The sequence below is a fragment of the Molothrus aeneus genome, chromosome 1 (genome assembly GCF_037042795.1).
Source record: "Molothrus aeneus isolate 106 chromosome 1, BPBGC_Maene_1.0, whole genome shotgun sequence".
Classification (NCBI taxonomy): domain Eukaryota; kingdom Metazoa; phylum Chordata; class Aves; order Passeriformes; family Icteridae; genus Molothrus; species Molothrus aeneus.
This window is the reverse complement of record NC_089646.1, coordinates 143,565,630-143,581,689: the sequence shown is the minus strand read 5'-3', so window position 1 is coordinate 143,581,689 and position 16,060 is coordinate 143,565,630. Positions and strand designations below refer to the sequence as shown.

The 16,060-nt window shown below is 47.0% G+C and overlaps 1 long non-coding RNA gene across 1 annotated transcript in view; it reads right to left on the bottom strand.

The window, feature by feature from the left end:
* The window catches only part of LOC136555576 (uncharacterized), an 87,166-nt gene that overhangs the window by 9,896 nt on the left and 61,210 nt on the right, over window positions 1-16,060 (bottom strand). Inside the window, exon 4 of the long non-coding RNA XR_010783507.1 lies at window positions 5,532-6,005. This is a non-coding gene — a long non-coding RNA (uncharacterized lncRNA). The remainder of the gene's footprint in view (window positions 1-5,531; window positions 6,006-16,060) is intronic.

Sequence of the window (16,060 nt, the reverse complement as noted above, 5' to 3'; positions counted from 1 at the left end):
TGAACTTCTGATGCAAGAAGTCCAAAAAGATAAATTAATTCTAATGCATTTGCTCTTTTACAACTTTTAGTACACAAGGGACCAAACAATAAGACCAGTGAACAACCCACATGCCCTTGGAACAAACAGCATCAGCTTGGGAGCTTCATCATCCCTTTAGCAGCAATTTCTCTTTCTTGCATCTTCTTCTCTCCCAGTCCTAAATGGTGAGTCCAAGGCAAATTACTGGCAGAGATAGGAGAAAAAGATCCAGAGGACCAGTGTTCCCAAATCCAGTGCTCTCTTTCATGTCTTCCAAGGTAACACAAAACAACTAACATCAGCCTGCTTCAGCGCTGGCCTGGTTCTCACTATTTGGCTGCTTCCAACTCCATCTCAGCCAGGACCAGCCTGCATGGACTCCCTACCCTTCCCCCCTTCCTAAAAAGGATCCTCATCGTCCCCTTGAGCTCAGCCAAACCAGCATCCACAAAGCACTGAGACAAGCGAGCAGCACAGGGCAGTGCAAGTGCTCAGCCAGCCCAAGGCAGAAGGCTGAGACATTTCACACCACTGCTGCCAATGTCTCCACTGCCGGCAGGAACACTGTGGGGCCACCACAGGAAATTGGGTTTTAATCACCAGCTCACTTTTCATTCCCCACTTCAGTTCTGCTATTTTAGCAGCTGCTGCGAGCTGGCTCCGCACTTTCAGATGAACAGCCGTTGGGGCACAGGGTTTAGCTTGAGTGTTTTCACTCAACTGAGGCTGCAACTCCAAATGCAAAGAGAAAAATGAGGCTAGGGGAGGCTCGGGGTAGTGATTTGATACCAATTAAGGCTTTAAGACACAACAGAACAAGCACCAGTCTCTTGTACATGCTGACACTGCCTGGGACAGGCAGCCAGGCTGGTGAGGCCACACGGGCAGGACACTGGCACTGTGCAGACCTACTGACTGGGCTTGCTGCCCACTTAGGACAGCTGTGAGACATGGTCCAATGCAGATGTGTCTCCAGGTGCTTCCCCTCCTCCTTGCTCATAGTACATCTACGGATCTGCTGCAACAGCAGGGTCAGCTGGCACAGCTCCCTGCTCAAGCTTTGCAGCGGCCAGGGAGAACCCCTTTGCAGGGGGGAAATCTGCTGCCACCATAACCGGTGCAGATGGCAGAGCCAGCCCCATAGACCTGCACCAGGAACCATCTAAAAGGGAGATGGTGCTAGGAGCTGGAAAGAGACGCAGCCAGAGCTCAATGGAACAACCATCCCTGGGCACCAGAGTAAGGATGCTCACCAAGTGCCCATCAGCCTGTGCTCCCCATGCTCATGTGGCCTGTGGACCTCCAGAAGGCAAGTGTTAAAATTATGAAATCCTTGAGCCAAGACAGAAAGCAACCTTTGCCACAAAACTAATTGAATCTTTGAGGAAAAGGACAGTATTTATTGTCTGTACTGCCTCAAACACCACTATTCCTGAAAAGATTCTGCACTGTTCTTGTGCCATGCCCTCACGTCCTACTTTGCCTCCCCATCACATCCACAGGTCACGGATGCAGTGGGTGCACAGACTGTGGGTGACTCAGCCACTGCCAAATTGCAAGTGACCTACAGGAGTTTTCCCTTCTCCAAGCTGGCCTTGATCTGACCACCATCTTCTTCAGAAAAGGATGGGAAGTCAGACTTACTGCAAGAAGGACCCACTAAACTTGCTTTAACACCCCCCTCTCTCCCCAGACAGCCCTGGGCATGAGCACTGCTGCTACAGCAGGTGTAGGATTCATCTCACCCACCCTAGAGCCATCTCAAATATTGTATCTAGTCAGAGTGAGCTGGCTGGGGCACGCCACATCTCATCAAAGAAAGGTGTTTGCAGCCTTGGCATCTGCATCCAAACAAGTCGGCACAGGGTGCTTCTGCAGGTGATGAAGAATCTACCACACAGCCAAGGAAGGTGAAGGTGCAATTTGTCCCATTCATCAGGGGCCCATCACACCTGAAAAGCTATGGACAGTGTTGACTACATTGCCCCTGGCTGCAGCAGAAACCAAAAGCTGTGCTGCTGACCTACATGGTGGGGGGATGACTCCCACCTTACCACCAGTCAAGTGCAAAAAAGCAGACACTTCCAGAGGGCAAAGCTGCTCTCAAAGCCTAACTTCAGCACCTGACATGTCACTGCCTCCACCTCAGTGCACTTGCAGCCCTTAATCCGCCACTGCCCCAGCAAGGGGAGGCAGAATAGATATGTCACATTTCAGCTTCCCACCTGGTGCTCCAGTTCTCTCAGTAAGCAAACATGGGTTTGTGCTCATACAGAACAAGGGGTAAGGTGCACATGAGCTCATCCTTAGCCCTGCCTCTGTGGGTAGCAGCTTCTGGCAACCAGGTAGGCTGGGAACTAGGAGCAGCAAGATCTCAAACAGCTCCACAGGGATTCATTTCACATGAGGATGGTTATCAGAGCATGCAGATGAGTAGTACCTTCAGCACAGCTGTATTAACACATCTCAATAAAACTCCCTGAGACTCCAAGACAGAAAATGCCACATGGGCAGCTAATTTCCACCTAATAGCACATTTTCCTTTGGCAGAAGTTATAGACTGCAAGTGCTTCATGAGCCATTTGCAGGAACATTTGTAGGCACTACTGAGGAACTCAGAAACTTAATTATCTCTCTTAAAATGACCTGTGTGATTTAAAAACCTATTTGGACTTGAGGTGCCCTGGGATCTGTAATCCCTGATCTAGTTGCTTAGCTGGCACAATCTTGAAGTTACCATACAGGCTATTCACGTTGCTATAAATTGTTCTACCTACTCACCAAACCCTCAAACATGTCCCCAAATCCACCACCCCAAACTGACACAAAGAGAAGCAAAACCCCAACAATCACCTCCTTATCCACTACCTGCCTGAGCTTCCCAAATGATGGCAAGAGCACAAAACCCCTCTACTGGGGTCAGCAAACTTTCAGCACACACAAATGCCCAAACATCTTTAGACATAAAAAATATATAGATTTAGGGAAGTTATTATGCTTCTCGGAAACTTTTTGCAATGCTATTACCAAGGCTCACCAGCAGTTTTTAGAGCCCAGGGGCAGTTCACAGCTTGAACCAAAAGACACACCACAGACAAACCCTCTTACTAATAATGGCCTGCAGGGCTGGAAAGCCCCTGTGCCTCTCTCAGTTCATGCTGCATTGAGGTGACATGCCTGGGTGCTCGATTTGAATGTGTAGAGCTGAGACCACCCACGGGGGAAGCACAGATCCTGCCTCTGAGCTGCCATCCTGACCCCAGTGATGCAAGGTGAATGGGGCAGAGACAAGTGCTCTCATTTCTCTACCCCAAAAATATTTCCACCAAGTGATGGTTAAGAGCATTCATCAGAATTTTGGGGCTTTTTTAGACATGCCAGTGCAGGAAGACATGGCCAAAGTGGAAGAACCTGCTGATAAAATTCCTGAAGCCCTGGCCCTTGCATTCACTGACTGATGCTACGTGATCCCCAAATGCTGAACTCCCATCCTTTCTACCAAGAGAAACATCAGATTATCACTCAAAAAAATTTAGTCCTGAGGTAGTTTCATAGCATGTGAATATCTCTGCAGAGCCTAAACAGAGGAGGCCTTAAAGGCATTTTCTACTCTATGAGGCAGGGACCTAACTGAGACTATGTTACAAGCCATCATGCAGGGATTTCTGCTGGAGCCAGATGCAATAAGTTTGTTTTTTTTATATTACACATGACCAGGACCCAGTTCTTTACTCCAAAGTGCTGTTACAGCCTGAAGAACACAAGCTCCAATGAATGTAGCAAAGTATCAAAAACACAGAACCATAGAATGGGTTGGGATGTAAGGGTCCTTCGAGGATGATGTAGTCCAACCCCCCTGCTATGGGCAGGGACATCTCTCACTAGATCAGGTTGCTTAGAGCTCTGTCCAGATGTCCGGTCCGGCTGTCTGTCTCTGCCCGGACACGGGTAGGGTGGTTCTTGGGCGGCCCGCGCTTCAAAGGACGAGTCTGGACTCTTCAGTTTTTCGATCTTCAGATTGTTTATTATTTCTTATCTACAGAATTTTCTTTCTGCCCAGCAGAGGTCTGATCTGCAAGGCAGCCAAGGGCACTCTGACCACCCACGGGGCGGTCGTGTCTTTTTATACTAAAAACTACTAAAAACTAAAAACTACTAAAAACTAAAAACTACCTTTATTTCCCAATACCTTTCACCCATATTAGCAAGTGCACCTTCACCATGAACCAATCCCCAAGTGCCAACATCATCACAGAAAATGGATGACAAGAAGAAGAAAGAAGGGCGAGACATGCCCTGATCCCTCCATCTTGTCTCCACAACCCCCCTGTACCAAAAACCCTAAAATCTATATTTCACCCTATAAATGTGTCTTTCCTGCACCACTCACTACCAAGTGACTCTCACGTCCTCAAACAGGTGTCACTTCCTTAGAAGGATCGAAGTCAAGCCACCAGACACTCCTGGCAACATTCCAGGATTTCCGAGCCCCCCAAGGGTTCTCTCGGTAACTCTGGACATCCAGAGTGATGTGCTGAGTTCCCACATCCAGCCTAACTTTGAAAACTTCCAGGGATGAAGTGTTCCACCAGAAGCATCCACTGTTTCTCTGGGTAACCTGCTCTAGCGTCTCATCACTCTCACAGTAAATGCTGAGACCCAAATCATGCTGCTGGGACACAGCACAGATCCTCAAGCCACATTTTTCTTCCAGGCTCTGGTTCATGTTTGCTGAGAAATCAGGTGCAGCACCTGACACGCCTCCACTGCCCCACTGGAAGGTCCTGTCCCAGGCTCCTGCTGGTGAAAGGGACACACTGCTCAAGCCACAGCCTCTCAGTCATGGCCCAGCACCTTCATGGAAACCAAACATCCTCAGCAGTTTAAAGATGATGTGAACCACAGGTGATGCCCAAGAGTGTGGTAGAGGTGGGGTCCCAGCCATCCCCAGTGACACCACCCACACAGAGGTAGGTACATCAGGCAGAGCCACGTGTGCTGCCATCACTGGCATGGCCTTCACTGCAATGCTCCCTTGAAAAATTTCTCCTTTTAACTCCAAATTTCCCTCATTGCTGTATGGCCCTTTGCACCCATCCAAGCTAAAGTCACGTCAGTCCCCTGCCATCCCATGTGGGTTAACACCTCACCAGGAGCTCCTGCCATCCAGGACATATCCCCCACCTTCACACCTCAGCTCCTTTTGCATCTCCCCGGAGGGCAAGCTCCTTTCTATTGCTCATCACTTCTTAAATCTCATCACCTATTGCTCACACAGCCTTGAGGCCAGTGGTTTTGGAGGCAGAAGGAGGTTCAGACAGGTGCTCTCAGGTAGCCTGCAAGTTTGTCCCTGAATGTAGCAATTCCAGGGCCTCTCATGGAGCTGAGTACATTGGATACAACTCTCACTTGCCATTGAGTCAATGGGCGTTTTTTTTTGCACTTTACTGCAGTCAGTATTTTTCCCTTAATGATTCAAAAGTAACATGCTGCAACAGCAGCTGCCTTACCTGTTTCTACACCTCCTGGTTTGTTCTGCTGAAGAAGGGGTATAATGGCTCTGAAAAAAACACAAACAAAACAAAAAAACCCCAAAGAATCGAGGAAAGTCACTAATGGCATCTATTAAAAAGACAAATATTGCATGTCCTATAAAAGCTGCAGCCTTTCAACACTAGCTTTCATTTCAAGGTGACATGAGCTGCCCTATACCCTGTACCCCACTGAGGGAAGCAAAACCTTCCCTCCCTCTGAACCCTTTAGATGGACAAACCAAGGAGGAAAGGTGCCAGAGACCCAAAGCATATTCATGGTAAAGCATGGACAGTGAAATTAAGGTTTCTGGCTCTTGGCATCGCACTACAGCTGTTATAAAACAGGATATCCATCTCAGCAGCAGCTATCAATACTCCAGCATGAGTCATCTGCAATACTTATCTAATGGTGAGTAAGCTGCTCCTGTCAGTCACACTTTCCAGATAAATCTGTGAAGAAAACAAGAAGGAAGAAAAAAACCTATCAGAACATGTTATCAGAGAAATAAAATGTAGGGCATGGTATCTGGCCAGCAAGACAGCACACAAAGTGGCAGAGGAAAAGGTGGTTTGCGGGTCATTGGATGAAACATGCACACCAGGAGCTCCAAGACAAACATTAGGGTCCGTATGAGTGAGTATCACTAAATCAACCACAATGTGACCCTTCCTGCTGGTGGATGCCTCAGCCAGCACCCATGGCAGGGGCTGAGCATGACACAGCTTTTGGGACTGGGACTCCAACATACAGATGTGTCAGCCTGGGGGTTTGTGCTCATCTCTTCCCTGCCTGGCAGTGAGTGATTGTCCAAGTGAGGACACAGTGCTCAGAAAGAGTTGCTTGGGGTGAGGGTCTTTAACATCCCCAACAGCAGGAAAACCCCAACCCAGCCACGCACTTAGGTGCAAAACAATCCTAAACACGGGGGATGCTTCCCCACCACCCCCAATTTTGACTAAAGGACAGCAACTAAATTGCAAATAACTTAGTGATGAAAATAATGACAGGAAAAGACAAAGACACCTTCTTTCAAGTCTGTTTGAGGAAAGCAACTCTGAATGACCACACAGGCTCATTTGCACCCAGCCATATGCGACCTTTGTGTTCGCTGCCTGCCTGCACTTTGTAGACTCTGGTGAGCCACAGGAGGTGAGGCCAAGCCTCAGAAAACTTTCTCACAGAGAAATTGCTGCTGGGGACGTGGAGGAAATACCCCAAGGGTCTCCCAGGGGGGTACGGGTGCCTCACAGAAATTTCAGAGGGGAGCGGGGGAGCGAGGGCTGTGAGGGGAGAAAATTCCAAACACCTCCCCATCCTCACGTGCCAGAAAGTGAGAGAAAACCCCATGTATGAATCACCCTGTGCTGATATCTCAGAGCCACTAAAGTGTTTCACACAGGCTGCTGTGCAGCCTCCTGGCAGAACAGAGGAGCCCATTTGCCATTCTTGCAGCCCAGCCGTGAGGCTTTGTGGGCAAGGGGTCCCAGGGTGGGCACAATGCTTCTGTCAGCTTGCCTGCAAGTGGGGAGAGGCACAAGGGCAAGGCTGTGGGAACCAACACACATGCACCAGACCCCAAGACCTCCACACCCAATACTGAAGCCTGAGATGGCCACCTGAATCTCCTCCTAACTGGAAGGGACTGGAACATAAGAGCTCTTGTCATGGCTAGCATTTCATAGAATCACAGAATGGTTTGGGTTGGAAGTTGACCTTAAAGATCATCCTGTCCAAATCAACTGCCATGGGCAGGGACAGTTTCCAGTTGCTTAAAGCCTCATTCTGGTCTTGAACACTTCCAGGCATGGGCATCTCCAAATTCTGTGGGCAAACTGTTACAGCATCTCATCACCCTCATCATAAAAAAATTTCTTCCTCATTTCCAAACCAAACCTGGCCCCTTTCAAAATGAAGCCACTCCCCCTTGTCCTATCACTCCATGTCTTTGTCAGAAGTCCTTCTTCAGACCTCTTGTAGCCCCTTCAGGTGTTCTAAGGTCTCCCCAGAGCCTTCTCTTCTCCAGGCTGAACAACCCCAGCTCTCTCAGCCTTTCCTCACAGGTGAGATGCTCCAGCCCTCTGATCATCTCCATGGCCTCCTTGGACCTGCTAAAACAGGTCCATGTTCCTCTCAGACTGGGGACCCACTGCTGGGCATTTCACACTGCAGCCCCAGCACTGCTTAGGGTGATCTCTGTTTTCCCTTCCTGCCCTGGGGACAAAGGCTCTTGTCAGACAAGTGCAGGAACTGACACAATCAAGAACAAGCTAGACTGTGATTTGTCTCTGGGTTAGATTTTGTTCAAGTCAGTCTTGCAAAATCATGTACACCCAGGCACCACCAGCAGGGATGGGATCAGTTTGAAGGAGTAAAGACAGTGGGACCAACCCTTGTGGCATGGGCCACATCATCGCACCCTCACACGTCATTCTCAGCACTTAATTTTATCGGTCTCGGAATAAAAGTGATTCCTTCACTGGAGCACAAGCTCTGTATGGGGACAGCCATTTAGAAATAAAACCAGGCCAACTTAGTCTCTGCTGAAACCTCAGACTTATTTTCATATACATAATTTTCTTCCTTTTTTTTTTTTAATAGGATTGAGAAAGGCCTCACTGGAACATGAATTCCTAAAGCACCCACCTCACACAAATACATAATCCTGCCCAGAAACAAACCAAACACCTTAATCTTTTATTTTATATATATTTATAATCTTTTATTTTTTTAAAAAGCTTCCCTGAAAATTAGAAACTTTCTTTTTATGTTCAGCCTAATTACCACCATAACAGGTGAGACCCATTTGCTCCTGAAGCATCAGCATCCTTCTGCCTCAGCAGGTCATCCATCTCCTGCCTGATACACCTGCACTGGGCTGAACAAGCAACCTGCTGCTCCAGGCTTTCCCGTTCCAGGTCTTCCTGTCCACCTCCTCCCATGTGAATTCACACAAAGAACATGAGAACTGGACCCAGTAAGCACTCTTGGGAAGGCCACTTGCCTCTGAGAAACCCTCCTGTTTTTTCTAGGTTCTCCTCTGAGACCCTCCTAATAGCCTTTTTTAATTTTGGGTTTGGGGCTTGTTTTGGTGGTTTTTGTTTCAGTTATGCTGTATGATCAAAATTGCCTTTAAAATGGCTAAACATGCATTACATATGAAATTAGTATGCAGGGAAGAGGAGTGGAAACTGTCATATCTTCTTGCCAAGATGCAAATAAAGTGCTGAGTAGGAACTGAACTGGCCACAGATGTAATCTAGCCCTGTCAGTGCTTTGGAGCACGTGTGATACAATATTAGACCCAAATTAGGAGACTCTTTCAAATGAAAAGACCACTTTGCCAGCTCAATTTTTGGTGAAAAAAGAAAAAGATAAAAAAGTAAGAGAGGTCTATTTGGTCTAACACAGCATTTAGCCTAGCCACTTTTGCAGGAATAAAAAGAACAAAATCAATAATCACCTATGTAGCAACCTATCACAGTTCTGCACATTTCTATCAGTAAATAAATTTAGCTGTATTACAAGGATTGCCCATCTGTATTACGATACAAAGGCAAACAAATGTGCACTGCCAGCTTTGGACTGAGGCTCTGGAATTTACAGAAGCAAGGAAAAATCAACAGGGGATTTGCCTGAATAAAGACCGCTGGTTTAAGCACACAAGGCTTGTGCCAGTGTTCAGTGAACCAGCTTGGCCTGCATGTGTGTGTGCACAGTTAAAGATAACCATCTCAATATATTTATATCAAAGAGGGAGAGCAAAAAAAAACCTCACATGCAAAACATCGTGACGTTCTCGGAGATCTTGCAGATCTGGAGGCAAGTGAGCTGCGCTCTCACAAGAGGTCACAGCTCTGGAGTTAATAACCCTCTGACGTGGGTTTTCTGAAAGGGGACCTCATTTGGCTGCCCCTACAACTGCTGTTGTACACAAAGCTGGTGCAAAAGTCACATAGCAAGTATGCGGTGAGGTGATGCAGCACTGCAGTCATTCAGGTCCTCATTTTCTGCATACTGGAGAACATTTTTGGATTCCTTATTTTGGGCTTGAAAGTTTGGAGATTGGATTCTTAAAAGCAAATGTGTGAAAACAGTTTGTTCCTCCTAACCACTTGTGTGTCTGTTTGCTTAGGTAGCTTTGTGCTGTACTGGTGAAGCAACTGTGTTTTTAATGGAGCAAAATTGCAGACACTGGTGGAATTCAAGAGAAGTGCAGCTCAGCATCATCTCCTCTGCAGTCATCTGCTGGATTTGCATCTGGTTTGGTCACTCAGCTCCATGCAGCTGTTCCAAGTGCACCTCCCAATCCCTACAGTAACTAGCAATTCTCTTGGGGTGTAAATATAGCTGTCACCTGAGATGTCTGCAGCCATTAATTAAATTTCCTGCTCTAGGTACTGCGTACCTCTCTTCGAAAGCAGCAGCCTTGACTCAGCACACGCCGGAGAGAGGGAGAGACCGTACTGCTTCGCTTTCTTGAAAGGTCAGCAGGGGAACGCCCCGGAAACCCTGAGTAGCAACACCTCGTCCTTAACCCAAGTACAGGAGCTGTATTTAGGCAGCTGACTGATCACAAGAGCTGCAAGGACACGTGTCTACTCAGCAGCAACCAACTGGAAATGCGGATGCCTTTTATTAGCCGCCCTTGTATTTAGCTTGGCTCGGAAAAGCGTGCTGCTCCGCTGGTGGGTCCTGCAGCGTATGGAAGAGCAGTTATTAGTGAAGCTAATTACAAACAATATGGCTACTTAGAGGGCTAAAAATAGCATGGTGTATTAATAGATGGAGTGAAAACTGGGACACGGAAGATGACGGTTTTGATCTTGAGTGCAGTAGCATCCTATGTGATCCTGGGTAATTCTCTTCATCTGTGTGTTTTGTTTTCACAGTTTACAAAGCAGGCAGGAAAACCTCTTCTCAGAAAGGCTGAGAGGCTGAATTCCTCAGCATCCTGGAGCACTGAGAGGTCCTCTCTTGTATCTCCACAGAAGTGGAAAACATTCCTGTGTCAGCCAAACTGGCTCCATGACAATAATTTCACGCCATTTATTGGCAACTCAGGCGACAGTTCCCAGAAAGCTATAACATTTACCCTAAATACCTGAGTTCACTAGGCACTGATCAAAGGAATGCAGCCTTTGGAAACGGTTTCCAGTTGACCTGGGGCTGCTGGAGCAGAGCAGCAAGTGAAGCCCTCGGTGCCCACCACCGATCTGCAGGCAGGAAAACCATTGCAGTGGGGGAAGCATCTGACTCACTTATTCCATGCCAACTTTAGACAATTAAAAAATCATATGATTTGCATCTTCCTAGTGACCAGAGGCACAAAGATTTGCAATGACACCATAAACCCCCCTGCCTCCCCACCAGACAAGCTCAGTCTCAGCCCAGCACCTGAGAGCACACACATGAGAAATCAAGCTTTTCCTTCCCCCAATCTGCACCCTCTCAGCCAATCTAATAACAAAAGCAAACAAGACCCTGACTACCCTTCCAAGCTGGACAAATACCACTGCTGTGCTGGAGAACATCTTCTGAGCATCAGGAGACCACACCAGCCATCAGAAAGAAAGGACATGAGGAGCTACAGCTTGTGTCCCAAATCCCTCATGTCCCAGAGAAGCTCCAATGCCAAACTGGGCCAGGCTTGCAGGCACCATGTAGGCTCCATCTCCCCAGCTCCCAGGCTTCCTTTGAAACTTCACAGTGTTTGGCTTACATGCAGGGTAGAGATGTGTGCAACCCCTGGTCCATACATGCAAAGCTGCATTTGAGTGGATCAATGCACTGTTCCAGGATGCCAAATTAACCCCTCTACATCTATCCCTCTGATACAGCTGTTTCTATGAAGAATAAAAACAAAAGGTCTTGAATAATGATACAACTGGTGGGTTATAGGAGGTCTGCGTGACTCCTAGTAATTATAATGCAACATACCTTAATGAGTAAGAAAGAGGAGTGGAAAATTAATGTGCATTTGCAGAGGGATTCATCTATGTATTTAAAACAGAGGGCATGCCTCTGAAAGAAGACAATGCAATCCCACAGTCAGTGACAGTTCTACCTTTGCACTGATGTAGAAGAGATAGGACTCTGCCCTTAAGTGTTTTGTTACCTTCTGCTCAAGAGTTCAAGATGATTAAAAAAAAAACAAACAACAAAACAAAACAAAAAGCCCTGCAAGAAAACATAAAAGCCACAAACCATACCAGTTTCAATACAAACAAACAGGAATGTTTTCTTAAGCCTTTTCTACCATGGAAGGAGTAAGATAAGTGGACCTTTCATATGAGTGTTGTGAAAACAGCTGCAGGAAGATAACAAAAATTGAAATATATGTCAGATGCAACTGTAAGCTCCCGGCATCTCAGGCTGCAACTGTTCCCACACTTAATCTCCAAGATGAGCAAACAAAAACATCTAACAGTGCTTCCAAAAATCAGCATCCCTCAGCTGCACAAATGGCTTCCTGACCAGGAGGGCTGGTGGCATCCCCTTAAGTGGAGGTTGAGTCCCAGAGGAGAGTGCCAATCAGGAAGAGGAAGGATGGAGAGGGGACGGAAGAGACACAGGAAGGAGGAGCAGTCTCCTTCCTCCTTGCTCTCGTGATACAAAATCTCTCAAGGCTTCTGCCACCCATTGTGTTTTCTAGTGGACATAAATTCCTTTACCACCCTCAAGAGCAGAAGCTCAATGGAACTCAAAGATGCTTCAAGAGCCAAGCATGGCCCAATGCAGCCAGAGTTCCCCACTGAGCACTAACAGCCCTGGAAGAAGACCTACCCCAAGGCTGAGGTGCTGGAACTTCAGCAGGGCTTCGAGCTCCAGCTCTACCATGCCAAAACCCTCCCTGGATTTGGGTGAGGTGTTTTACATTCCACAGAACTCCACAGAAGAAGGAGGGATGACGCACGCTTCTGCATTTTGCTCCTCACAGGAACTCATCTGCAGGCCTGCTGCAGCCCTGGCAGGACCTGGGCAGACACACGAGGACTGCCCAGCACTGAGGGTCTCTGCTGCTGATGGGTGCTCAGGGGTGGAACTCCACAAATCACCAATGGAAACATGAAAAAAAAGCAGCACCAAATTATGACTGTGGGAAAAAAGAACAGACATGCCTGGTGCATCCTTCTTTTCCAAGCACACTTGTTTTTTTTCTAACCTATGACCTAATTTTTTCTAAAATATCTCTTTACATTGGGATAAAGCAATTTGTGGAGATGGAGTGCTCTCTAAAGCCAATATCCCTGCACCTGTGACAGACCAAAGGATTTTTAACTACTTAAAAGTAGACTAAGATGTTTCAAACTGAAAAAAAATATATGAACTGTCAAAAAAAGCGATTTTTTTCCTTTTCTTAAATCATCACCTAAATCAAACTAAGCTAAGTGAAATTGAATTAGGAAAGGGGAAACTTCAGCCAGACATTGGGAAGTATTTAACAACCTCATGCATCTTCCTGTTAGGAAAAGCTTCCCAGGAGGAGGTCAGTGGCAGCGGAGTGAAGTCACCGCCGGCTCCCGAGCTCGGGGCTCCCCTGGCTGATCCGGCGTTGGCAGCCCCGAGCTGGGATGGGGGGTCCTGCCCAGCTCCGCCCCAGCACGGAGCCCACGGAGCCCGGCTGACTTCATCGGAAGTGAATCCCCCTTCCCCTGCTCCCCCTCTGGCCCCCATTCATGTTGGGAAGGAGCCTGGCAAGCCCTGGGGGGATTACAAGGCAGGGGAAGCAGGAGGTTAAAACTCTCTGAGGCCCCTTTCAGTCTGAAAGACAAAGTAATGGCGAAGCTAAAACAGATGCTTTGCTGAAAATAAAGAGTGGTTTGCACAATTCTCAAAGAGAAGCCAAAAAATGAAAATACTGTGTACAGTCCCAGGAAACTGAGAGCATCCTGTTCTTATAAATAGCTACAATAGTTGCGTCTACAATAGCATTATTGCAGCATTTTGAAATTATGCTAAAAAATTACGTGTGTTATTTGAAGGAGAAATTTGAGATGGTACAAAAAGGAGACCATGCTGCTGAATGTGATGTAATGAAAGCCCTGAGTTTAAAAATATATATATTTACAATTTATTTCCATGAGTGATATGAGGAGGACTGACAAGACCAGCCACCCAGGCACAGGGACAAGCATCTACCCATTTAAATGAGCTCTCCACAAACAGAGCAAGAGATACCAAGACAAAGCCATTAAGTCAGCAAATGCCCCTTATAAATGTAATTATTGTTGACTCCTGCTGCATTTGGTAGACTGACCTGTTTCCCTGGACAATCAGTGAGAAGTGATATTCTGAGAAAATATTTCTGTAGGTTCACTAACATTTGATCAGAGTATTTTATGGTGCTTTGATCCAGCTCACCTGTGTAGGTGAAGGGATGCTATACTCAGGCTCTGGGCTCAGCCATTCCTCCACCTTTCTACTGAAACTGCCACCTCAGCGGTTGCCAGCAGTGTCTTGGCACTAGCATGTCTCTGCTGCTTGGAGAATGGACTGAAAATGTCATGTTTTCCGTCTCAATTAATGCAAATGGATCAACTGAAATAGGAGATCACAACTTGCAAGATATCAAGAATCACAAAGTGGTTTGGGTAGGGAGAGAGCTTCAAAGCTTCATTTAGTTCCAATCCCCCCTGCCATGGGCAGGGACACCTTCCACTAGACCAGGTTGCTCAAAGCCCCATCCAGCCTGCCTGTGAACACTTCCAGCCATGAGGCATCAATAACTTCTCTGGGCAGTGCCCCACCACCTCACAGTAAAAAGCAGCTTCCTTATGTCCAACCTAAACCTGCCATCTTTCAGTCTGAAGCCATTCCCCCTTGTCCTGTCACTCCATGCCCTTGTAAAAAGTCCCTTTCCAGCTTTCTTGTTGCCTCCTTTAAGTACTGGAAGGTGCTCTAAGACCTTTCTAGAACCTTCTCTTCTCCATGCTGAACATCCCAAGCTGTCTCTGTTTTACCTCACAGGAGAGGTGCTCCATCGGGACACCAGCTGATAAGGCAGCTCTCCTGGAAGTGAGCCCATCTCTGGAGTTTGGGCTCTATTTATTTATATATTTGATCAACACCTCTGGATGCTGCTTCAGAATGGCTAATGGACTCTGATTTGTCTTCAGCCTCTGGAGCTCTAGGCGAGGAGCAAGTCTGCCAAGTGAGGGAGCAACACAACCAGCAAGATTTGTCTCTACATTGTGTCGCTTTCCAGAAAGTTTAAAACACCTGTGCAGCTGTCCTGGGACCTGCCAGTGAAACTGTGCTGCAGTTGCTCTGAAGCTACTCACAGCCACCAGAGCCTGCCTTACAGGTTTGACTGACATTCACTGGCTACTTAGGCTGAATTCAAGGGTCTTGAACTTGGGCACTTCAAGTCGTCTCTCAGACCACTACCAGCATAGCTTTCCACAGACTTTCACTGTCTGTCCACAGGTGATTTTTCATCCCCAGGTTGAAGCCAGACTAGTACAGAAGTGAGACCCCTCTGTTTAGTTCTTATGTGGTCAGAATAACCACAGCTCAATTACAGCCAAAAACTACTACCTAGAAAAAAGAGATGCTGACTTTTCATATATAGAATAGGGGAAAACAGCAGAGAAGAGGGGAAAAAACAGAAGAGAAAAAAAAGGAAGGAGGAATAAAAAAAAAAAGACAAGAAAAAGGAAAATAAGGGCAGAGGGGAGGGAAGGAGACATGAAAAAAGGGGTGGAAAGAACAAAAGGACTGGGTGGGATGACTCTGGTATGGTTCAGGCACTAATCCAGCACTTGTTCACCTGGCATCCTGCCCACGGAGAACAGACACTGCATTAGGTAGCAGGTCTCCTGCACACTGCTGGCCCCAGGCTTTAATCTTCCTCCTGCACAGACGGCCCCATGATCACATTTCGAGCCTTATAAATTATTTACATCAGATATGAGGAAGCAGAGACATTAGAGATGGAAAAGATGCACCAGCTCATCCCCTGGGGAAGAGAGCTGGATCCTTCCCCATGTCACACGAGCAAAGCAGTGATGCTCTGTCTGTCCTTAAGAAGGTGTTTTGCTGCTCCATGCCCTCATCAGGCTGAATTTCTTCATGAAGCCTTTGCATAAATTGCATTTATTTTGACTTCTAATCCCTTCCTTCTGGCATTACCACCTGCCTGCATCCTCTGCAGCCTTCTGGAGTTGTACAGAATCACTAAGACACCTCCTTCTTGAAAGTTTGCCAAAGACATGAAATATTCTGCAAGGCCCAGTTAAAGATACCTCCAAGAATAACCTAGCAATTGAGTACTTGAAAAAATAAAAATCAGACTAATTTTGAAAAAGGAGGACTTTCAGCTAGAACTTTGCTCTTCCTGCCTTCACTCCCAGAGTGGGAGAGCAGTCGCTAGCTAGGGATGTGGTCAGCAGAAAAATATTTCCTGAGCTATGGACTGACTGCTTTGTAAAGTTTCTCCTGTAGCAGCAAAGTAAATAAAGGACTCCAGAGCAGCTTCATCCTTCCTCCCACAATGCTCAGCCAG